The sequence below is a fragment of the Bos grunniens genome, chromosome 2 (genome assembly GCF_055505025.1).
Source record: "Bos grunniens cultivar Pamir isolate PY7600 chromosome 2, Bosgru_T2T1.0, whole genome shotgun sequence".
NCBI lineage: Eukaryota > Metazoa > Chordata > Mammalia > Artiodactyla > Bovidae > Bos > Bos grunniens.
In genome coordinates, this window is record NC_141166.1 from 77,998,837 (window position 1) to 78,009,258 (window position 10,422).

Here is a 10,422-nt window from a genome sequence, read left to right on the forward strand (position 1 = left end):
TCCTCCTAGCTGGCCACAGGATCATTTCCATCTCTGCCTTGAGTCTTACCTTCTGGAAGAGTATTGGTTGCCACTGAATGCTCCTTTGGCCCCTTCCAAATAGCCTGCTTTCTTTGCCTCCTGTGTTGGACAGATTCTAAAGTGGGTCCACCCTGCTATGCTTCCTGCCTCCTGGTATTTACACTCTTGTATAATCCTTTCCGGAGAAAGCAATGGCACCCCACTCCAGTACTCTTGCCTGAAGAATCCCAGGGACAGAGGAGCCTGTTGGGCTGCCGTCTATGGGGTCGTACAGAGTCGGACACGACTGACACGACTTAGCAGCAGCAGCAGCAGCATAATCCTTTCCCTTGTGTGTGGGTGGGACCTGTGACTTGCTTCTAACCAACAAAATATGTCAAAAGTAAAGGATGTGCACCCCCATGATTACACTGCCATTTAAGGTGATGACTGGGGAGCAGACCTACTCTAGAGACTTGCATTGCTAACATGAAGTTAGCAGCCCTGTTGGGAAAGTCCATGTGGTGAGGAACTGCAGACAGCTCATAGGAGCTTAGGGCAGCCTCCAGCCTCTAATCAGGAAGAAGTTGGGGCTCTCAGCCCTACAACCACAAGGAAATGTGTTCTGGTGACAGAGTGAGTTTGAAAGTATAAGATATCCCAGTAAAGACTTCAGATGAGAACTCAGCCTAGCTGACATTTTGGTTGAAATCTTGTGAGACTTTAAGCAAAGGACCAAGGATAAGAGATGCCCAGACCTAGACCTGTGAGATAGTAAAGGTGTGTGGTTTTAAGCTCCTAGATTTGTGTCCATTTGTTGCACAACAGGAAACTATTACATCTACCTAGAAGCACAAATCAAAATGATGCTAAAGATGAGTAGAGTTGGGACCAAGTATAAATTGTAACACTCCATCTTATCTGTAGCGTTTGCTCTGTGGTTGGGGCTTCTGGCTTTCAACAGTTCATTTATAAAAGATTTGATCTGTGAGAATTATCACTAACTCATAAGAGCCTCTGCAAGCTGAAAAACAAGTGAGATTCAGACAATATGAGGACGTTTTAAAGATTTTTTTTTTCATTTTAAAGATTAAATGTAATTTACTTCATTATAGAAAAATGGGTCAGTGAAATTCACCAATTGCTCACCAGCATGCGAGAGAGTAGTTTTACCCCGTGGATGTTGGTTTGTTATTGTAGTACTGGAGTGGGGTGCCATTGCCTTCTCCGTACACACTGATTAATCCCATCTAAATTCTGTTGTTTATTCAGTCCCTAAGTGGGGTCCAACTGTTTTGTGACCCTATGGGCTGTAGCCCACCAAGCTCCTCTGTCCATAGTATTTCCCAGACAAGAATACAGGAGTGGGTTACTATTTCCTTCTCCAGGGGATTTTCTCGACCCAGGGATCAAACCTTCATCTCTTGCATTGGCAGATGTATTCTTTACCATTGAGCCACAAGGGAAGCCCCTAAATTCTGTTACCTACCTTTTAAATAAAGGATGAAGAGAGTCCTTGTATATACACACATCTTTGAAATGATGATACTGAGTCCAGCTGTATGAGTTTCCTTTGCAGGAAATAAGTGGCAGTCCTGGACATATGACATTGCTTAATACAAATCAAATATGGAGTCTGGGAAAGTGAGCTCTTAGAAAACGCACCAAATGCAAGAAAGCATGATACCTTTACCTAGTATTCTCCATGTAGAGCACTTCAGGAATATTAACTTTTCTTCAATTACTAATTTCCAGAACAGTCCAGAGTTGAACATAATTTATTACCAAGGAAAGCTGGAGACATTGTGATCTAGAGTTATATATCCATAGTGATGATTACATCAGATCAGATCAGTAGCTCAGTCGAGTCCAACTCTTTGTGACCCCATGAATCGCAGCACGCTAGGCCTCCCTGTCCATCACCAACTCCCGGAGTTCACTCAGACTCACGTCCATCGAGTCAGTGATGCCATCCAGCCATCTCATCCTCTGTCATCCCCTTCTCCTCTTGCCCCCAATCCCTCCCAGCATCAGAGTCTTTTCCAATGAGTCAACTCTTCGCATGAGGTGGCCAAAGTACTGGACTTTCAGCTTTAGCATCATTCCTTCCAAAGAAATCCCAGGGCTGATCTCCTTCAGTATGGACTGGTTGGATCTCCTTGCAGTCCAAGGGACTCTCAAGAGTCTTCTCCAACACCACAGTTCAAAGCATCAATTCTTCAGCACTCAGCCTTCTTCGCAGTCCAACTCTCACATCCATACATGACCACAGGAAAAACCATAGCCTTGACTAGACGAACCTTTGTTGGCAAAGTAATGTCTCTGCTTTTGAATATGCTATCTAGGTTGGTCATAACTTTCCTTCCAAGGAGTAAGCGTCTTTTAATTTCATGGCTGTAGTCACCATCTGCAGTGATTTTGGAGCCCAGAAAAAATAAAGTCTGACACTGTTTCCACTGTTTCCCCATCTATTTCCCATAAAGTGATGGGACTGGATGCCATGATCTTCGTTTTCTGAATGTTGAGCTTTAAGCCAACTTTTTCACTCTCCACTTTCACTTTCATCAGGAGCCGTTTTAGTTCCTCTTTACTTTCTGCCATAAGGGTGGTATCATCTGCATATCTGATATCTGCATATTGATATTTGTCCCGGCAATCTTGATTCCAGCTTGTGTTTCTTCCAGTCCAGCGTTTCTCATGATGTACTCTGCATATAAGTTAAATAAACAGGGTGACAATATACAGCCTTGACGTACTCCTTTTCCTATTTGGAACCAGTCTGTTGTTCCATGTCCAGTTCTAACTGTTGCTTCCTGACCTGCATACAAATTTCTCAAGAGGCAGATCAGGTGGTCTGGTATTCCCATCTCTTTCAAAATTTTCCACAGTTTATTGTGATCCACAGAGTCAAAGGCTTTGGCATAGTCAATAAAGCAGAAATAGATGTTTTTTTCTGGAACTCTCTTACTTTTTCCATGATCCAGCGGATGTTGGCAATTTGGTCTCTGGTTCCTCTGCCTTTTCTAAAACCAGCTTGAACATCAGGAAGTTCACGGTTCACATATTGCTGAAGCCTGGCTTGGAGAATTTTGAGCATTACTTTACTAGCGTGTGAGATGAGTGCAATTGTGCGGTAGTTTGAGCATTCTTTGGCATTGCCTTTCTTTGGGATTGGAACGAAAACTGACCTTTTCCAGTCCTGTGGCCCCTGCTGAGTTTTCCAAATTTGCTGGCATATTGAGTGCAGCACTTTCACAGCATCATCTTTCAGGATTTAGAATAGCTCCACTGGAATTCCATCACCTCCACTAGCTTTGTTCGTAGTGATGCTTTCTAAGGCCCACTTGACTTCACATTCCAGGATGTCTGGCTCTAGATGAGTGATCACACCATCGTGATTATCTGGGTCGTGAAGCTTTTTTTGTACAGTTCTTCTGTGTATTCTTGCCATCTCTTCTTAATATCTTCTGCTTCTGTTAGGTCCATACCATTTCTGTCCTTTATCGAACCCATCTTTGTATGAAATGTTCCTTTGTTATCTCTGTTTTTCTTGAAGAGATTTCTAGTCTTTCCCATTCTGTTGTTTTCCTCTATTTCTTTGCACTGATCCCTGAAGAAGGCTTTCTTATCTCTTCTTGCTATTCTTTGGAACTCTGCATTCAGATGTTTATATCTTTCCTTTTCTCCTTTGCATTTCACTTCTCTTCTTTTCACAGCTATTTGTAAGGCCTCCCCAGACAGCCATTTTGATGCTTGTATACAGCTTTGTAACTCTGCCCACCTTAATGACCTTTGAAATGTAAGGCCGAGATATTACATTTTTTATTTTTATTTGGAGAGAGGGAGACAAAGAGAAATAGAAAGAAAGGGGGAAAAGAGAGAGAGAGAGAGAAAGTTCGGATAACAAGATGAAAATAGAGGCTTCACACTTTCTTCCCTAGGGACACACTTTCTTCACACTTTCTTCCCTAGGGACACACTTTCTTCACACTTTCTTCCCATCATCCTGCCCCATTTTATTAACACCTGTATAAATGTGGGGACTTCCCTGCTAGTTCAGCTGGTAAAGAATCCTGCAATGCAGGAGACCCCGGTTAGATTTCTGGGTCAGGAAGATCCCCTGGAGAAGGGATAGTCTACCCACTACAGTATTCTTGGGCTTCCCTGGTGGCTCAGACAGTAAAGAATCTACCTACAATGCAGGAGACATGAATTTGATCCCTGGGTTGGGAACATCTTCTGGAGGAAGGCATGGCAACCCATTCCAGTATTCTTGCCTAGAGAATCTCCATGGACAGAGGAGCCTGGAAGGTTACAGTCCATGGGGTTGCAGAGTCGGACACGACTGAGCAACTAAACACAGCACAGCACATGTATGTGGAGACAGATCATTTGCCTATCCACCCAGGGACACCAAGGAGAAGGAAGAAAGTCATCAGCTTTTGTTGAGAAACTCCTGATTCTTTGCATCTGTCCTCCTTCACTAAATAAAGTATTGGGTTGGCCAAAAAGTGTATTTGGTTAATGAATACATTGTTCAATAAAGTTCTTGGTGAAAATGAAAAATATCTTTTATTTTTACTTAAAGTTGAATAAACTTCTTGGTGAACCCACTACAAGCACTAAGTTTTTAGAATCCTGGAGCATCAGAATTTTGAGGGAGAAACCAGGACCCAAAAAGGTTACACGTCGTGTCTGGTAAGAATTGTCAGTAGTAGCAGATACCTACTGTTCCTCAAGATTTTACTGTCTTCTGGCCACATCTCACATGTGATCTTTAATGCTTCCAAGAAGCTTCATGCATATAAGGAAACGGAGGCTCAGAGGGTTAAGGTTCTTGCTCATAGCCTCACAATTAATAAATGGAATATGTAGGATCTTTAGAGCTGTTTAATTCTAAAGCCCTATAGTCCTTCCATTAAACTGAGCCACTTGAGAATCCAGGATTTTTGTAAATTCCCAGCTATAGCAACTTTCTTATCAGTGAGTCTGAGCCTAGATTTCTAGGTCAAAGGGAAAGTCAAAATTGGTCTTTATAAGGATTTATCTAGAGATTGATTCTCTTACACAAATGGCTAGAGCTCAGACTTGTGAGAAGACAGGACAGCTTCTCCTTTGCGGATGTGTGTGCATGTGTTTATATTCACATGCGAGCACATGGTCCCACTACAATAGGTGCATCCAAAGTTGCATGCTGTCTCTAATGTTTCTGCACAGTGATATATTTTTATTTTTTGGCATTTATTTGAAATGCAGCTTTTCATTGACTCCACATATAGGCTTTCATCAGCAGCATTAGAGTCCCCTGTTAGAAGTCACAGTGACCAGCATAAGCCGTTTCAATCCTGGCTTGACTGTGCTCCACTAGGGAATCAGTCTGTCATGGAGTCTGAGCTTCCTTGCTCTTTCCCCCCAGAAAAGGCAGTGGAAGCTCACAGGCACTGAAGGACCCCATCAAAGCCACCAGACTTTGGGTGGAGCCAGAGTACAATGTGGCACAGTTCAGACTGACACGACAAATGGAAGTTTTCCTTGGGGGTTCAAGAACAGAAGGTGCAGACAGACACAATAGTCTCTCGGCCGCGCTTTAATGAGCCAGGGACCTTGGCTGGCTGGATGCTCAGTAGCAGGATGTCTGTGAAGTGAGAATACAAGCAGAGGATGCTCAGGCCTTGCTCAGGCTGCACTTGCACAGGTGTCTCCAAAGGGAGGGGACCATGACTCATGACACTTGAGCTAAGCTGACACTGCTGCCATCCCCCCTGGAAACCAATTTGTGGGCAGAGATCCAGGCTGTTTATAAAACTGACATAAGCAGCAGCTTCAACCTCAGGAGGCTTCACAGGGATAGATAAAGAGGAGGATTACAGAAGCTAAAGCTTTTGTTTAAAGAGAGATTACAAAGCATTTAGTTCAGATCAAGTCTGCCTGAAGCTTTGCGAAAATGTGCCCCTTTTCTCTGCTCCATCGTGAGTTTTACTCTTAAACTTACTGATCAAATGTGAGCACGAAGCTCAGGCTTTATTTGGGACAGCTGCAAATGAGGTCATTGGTCTCTCTCCTTTCTGGTAACGTGAATTCAGAAAACATGAGGATTAGAAGAAATTCTAATCAATTGCCCAACGTTAGTTTTTCTAGTAACAAGGGCGAATGATTTCTAAGTACTTGAATGTGAAAAGGAAATCATGCAGCAGGTTTTCATAAAGTCATGGTTTCTGCTTTCAAAATTGCCCAAAATATCACCTGCCCAGGTTGGGAGAGGAAAAAATATAGGTTTAAAAACAATCAATCTGTTTCCTCCTTCTGAAACTGAATTGGACTGACTGCATGGTTGATCCAAAAGCCAGGAGGTGACTTTAAAAAATGGATTGACTAAAACTCAGCCAATTTGTCAACTATTTTTGTAGAACTGGCCTTTGTTCAGCTGGGGATCACTCCTGATCTTCTCTATGCCAGTGAGGTTTTTTGCTTCAGTGAATCCTTCCTTTTCTTTGGGAAGTAAAATCTAGAGAAAAATGATAGAATTCCAATGGAACCATATACAAAATTAGCACCTGGTGAGTCTTCAGGAGATTCAGCTGAAAAATTGAAAGCAGATGGTCCTAGAGGAGATACTTCTGTTGCTTCTCCATTTCAAGACCCCCTGAATGGAAGCCTGAACAGTCAACAAACCTGTACATCATGCTGATTGCATGGCTGTACCTTAGTGGCTTGGGGGAAGAGAAGTTTTCATAGAAAGTGTCCCCAGACGCTCTAGATTCCACAGTAGCACAGATCCCTAGGTCAGTGTTATTTTTGGAGTCTCTTTGGAAAACATTATCCTTAATGGGCCAGAAGAAATGTCCAATATTCTATAAGCATTTTCATTATGAATGAGATAAGATTTGGCCATCAGTTTTTACTCAAATGGTATTTGTTTGTGCCATCTGCATACTAGGCACTGGTGGCAGATGGAGAATATAAAGGCATAATACCTCTCTTCCCATGAATCTCATGAAATAATAAAGTGGTAGTTAACAAGGGATGCGGGAGGCGTAGTTCCCAGCCCAATATCTGAGGGCACCTCATAGGAACTTTTTAGAAAGGCCATTTCTCAGTCCTGACCCTAGATACACTGAACCAGGAACTATGGTAGATGGCCACATCAGCGTGGTCTTAAAAGGTCCCAGTCAATCTGATGCAGGTGCCACTGAAACGGAGAAACCAGATATTGAATTAATAATCATATTGTTGAGAATACAGCAAACAAGAAGGAAAACCTGTGGGAACTGAGAAAAATGTAAACTTACAGACATCATATTATAAGTGCTCATTTTAAAGGCATGGGGTCATTGGTAGCTGCAAGTAGAACCAATGCCTTCCATAGAAGCAAAACTACCCCATCATGGTGTGCATTTTCTTCTGTAAGAAAAATCTGTTAACGTATAGTCCTTCAATGCTATATGGCATTTCCTTCCACGCCAGGTTCACATCACAGCCTCAGGACCACTGACGGGGTGACACTAGTTACAAGGAAGCAATGAAATGTTGAGCCCATGCCAGGGCCTGGCGAGAAGCTATGCAGACACCTCTCATCCAGATTAGGGATGTGGAGCATGTGGAGCATGTGAGGCGACCTCCACCAGGCCCTCAATAGCAGAAGCCCTGCTGTACTTCCTGTCATGTTCTGAAGTCCGCCTCCTGGGTTCTGTGTGTTACACAATCTGGGCTTTACTAATAAGTGATTTTAGAAAGATCGATTGATAGGAGGTGATGGAAGCACTTGCCTTCGCGTCTAAAATACTGGTTCCCAATCTACTAATAAAAATCACTCAGGGAGCTTTTAAAAAGTACCTAAGCCAGGGACTGAACCCCAGAGATTCTACAAACCTAAGGAAGAGCCCAGGCGTCATTATTTTTAAAGAGATCTTCAGGCGAATCCCACATGCCACTGTGTTTGAAAAGCCCCCAACCTTGCAACTCAAAGCATGGTTCGTGGGCCAGATGCATCATGTCATCAGGAAGCTTGTTAGAACTGCAGAATCTCAGGCCCCAGCCCAAACCTACTGAACCAGAATTAGCATTTTCACAAGACCCTTAGCTGATTGCTGTGTGCGCTAAAGCGTGCAGTTCTGGTCTGAAGGGTTTGTGATTGACTCCTCTCTGGTGAGGTATCTGTTCCCCTAATGTGAAATCATAGGACACGTATTCTCCAGTACCGTCTGAATGTGATTGGGTATGCCTCATGGAGCTGTAGTTTGTTCTGAAACATGCACTTCTTGTGGATTAATTCCTAAGATGAGTTCTCTGAGCATATGGAAACTTTCACATCGGAAGATGCTTGTTTGGTTTAGGGAATATATAGTGACATGGTCTCATGGCCCTGTGGGTAGTCATTTTGTTTGTTTGCTTTTTCAGCCGGGCCACAGGGCATGTGGGATCTTAGTTCCCCTCCACCAGAGATTGAACCTGCACCTGTGCACTGGAAGCATGGGGTCTTAACCATTCGACCACCAGGGAAGTACCTGGGGGTGATTTTAAGAGCAAATTGGAAAGTTTCTCTACAAACCTCACGGGCAACTTGTAATCCAAGGAACACTCTACCTGGTAGTATGCTCTGTTGTCTAAGCAATAAGGTACCGTCTAAGGCTAAGTTATTGATTTCAGTGACTTTTAGTCATGCTTATCTTCACAGTAACTGTACAAGTAAAGTATTATTGGGACCATTTTTGCAGAAGGCAACTGAAGTCCGAAGGGTTAAATTGCCTAAAGTAATTCAACGAATAAATTGCTAAATGATAATTCAAACTAAGTCCCAGAGACAGCAAAAACCAAGATCCTTTCATTATTCTAACTTGATTGCTTTAATCCTGAAAGCTTTAGTACAGCACCACTCCTGTCCTTTATACGGCCTCTAGAATGTATAAATCATTCACTTCTCTTAGTATGAATAAATGATAATTGACTGTAACTTTTCAAAACTGTCCTTCATCAAGTGCCAAAATGCCAAATAGTCTGTATTTAGTCCAAACATGGCCTTCATCTAATCAAAGTGCTTATTTTGGGAGCAGTCGCTTTTGAGTGTTAATAAACTATAGATAAATTTGATGGGATTTGGCATATTTTGGATTCAGATAAAAAGCACCTGTATGCCATTTCTGGTTTTTTCCTTAGTGCTACCAAATTAATTCAATTATAGCCCTTGTCAGGCAGAAGAACACTGAACCGTGGATGGCTGTGTCTTTTTATAAATTAAAGGCACGATTTTAGAGTTTTCTCAGTACTCTGGACTTGATGTATACATGAAGAAAGCAGCAAAGTGAAAGTAATAAAGCCTGTCTTAAAAAGGCATTTAGTCACCGTAGTTCTTGTTGGTGGAAATGACCTTGGCTGCATCTTTCATGCACCCTCGCATTTGGCTTAGGATGCATAATTCATATAGCAATCAATTAGCTGACTGTAGAGCCTACAACAAGAGGGAATATTTCATATAAATCATCGCTGGCTAAATTGCTGGGACAATTAATAAAGTAGGAAATCTGTGGACATCAATTTGGAGGCAACACAGGTTCATCAGAAGCAAATCAGTTTCCTCCACCTCTTGGAAAGAAATTGCACACAAAGAAAACACCAGATATCATTTAATCACTATTTCTTAGGAAGGGCTTGATGAAGATAATATTATTTGTTGTTTTTATGAACGTGAACAAGTGCCTAACATAAGTGGCTCATTTATTTGTCTTAGGGCACTCAATCAACAATGTCATTCTATGAATTCAAATACAGCAATCAAATATGTGTTCCTGCTTTGGAAGCATCTATAATCTAGCACAGGGGGCCTCCAAATGTAAATCATCTTAGTATGCCTACTTTTGGTATGTGTGCTAGATAAAGCTATTCTTTTCTGTTTTTTAATATATATATTGTTCAAAAATAATTTTAAACCATGTTAAGAGTACAGAAACACCTTTTTCAATATTTGTTATAGAGTTTTGGTTTGCAGTTACCTTGAGGTTTTTGTATAGCAGTATATATACATATGTGATTGTTTTAAGTTGCTAACCTCTTAATTTCAAGTGCATTTTGAATACACTGCATTTGTACTCCCCTCACAGTTACTGTGGATGATATTTTATATCTAATTGTTTTTTTTTTTTTTATCTAATTGTTTTGTGTATCTCTTCACTGCTTATTGTGGATACAGATGATTTTTACTCCTTTTGTCTTTTCACCTCCCTGCTAGCTTTGTTTGTGGGTGATTTCCTACCTTTAATGTGCATTTGCCTTTACTGGTGAGTTTTTTCTTTCTGCTATTTTCTTAATTCTAGTTGTGGGTCTTTTCTTTTTCACCTAGAGACATGCCTTTAACATTTTATCCCAAGCTGGTTTGATGGTGGTGAATTCTTTCAGCTTTTGCACGTCTGTAAAGCTTTTGATTTCTCC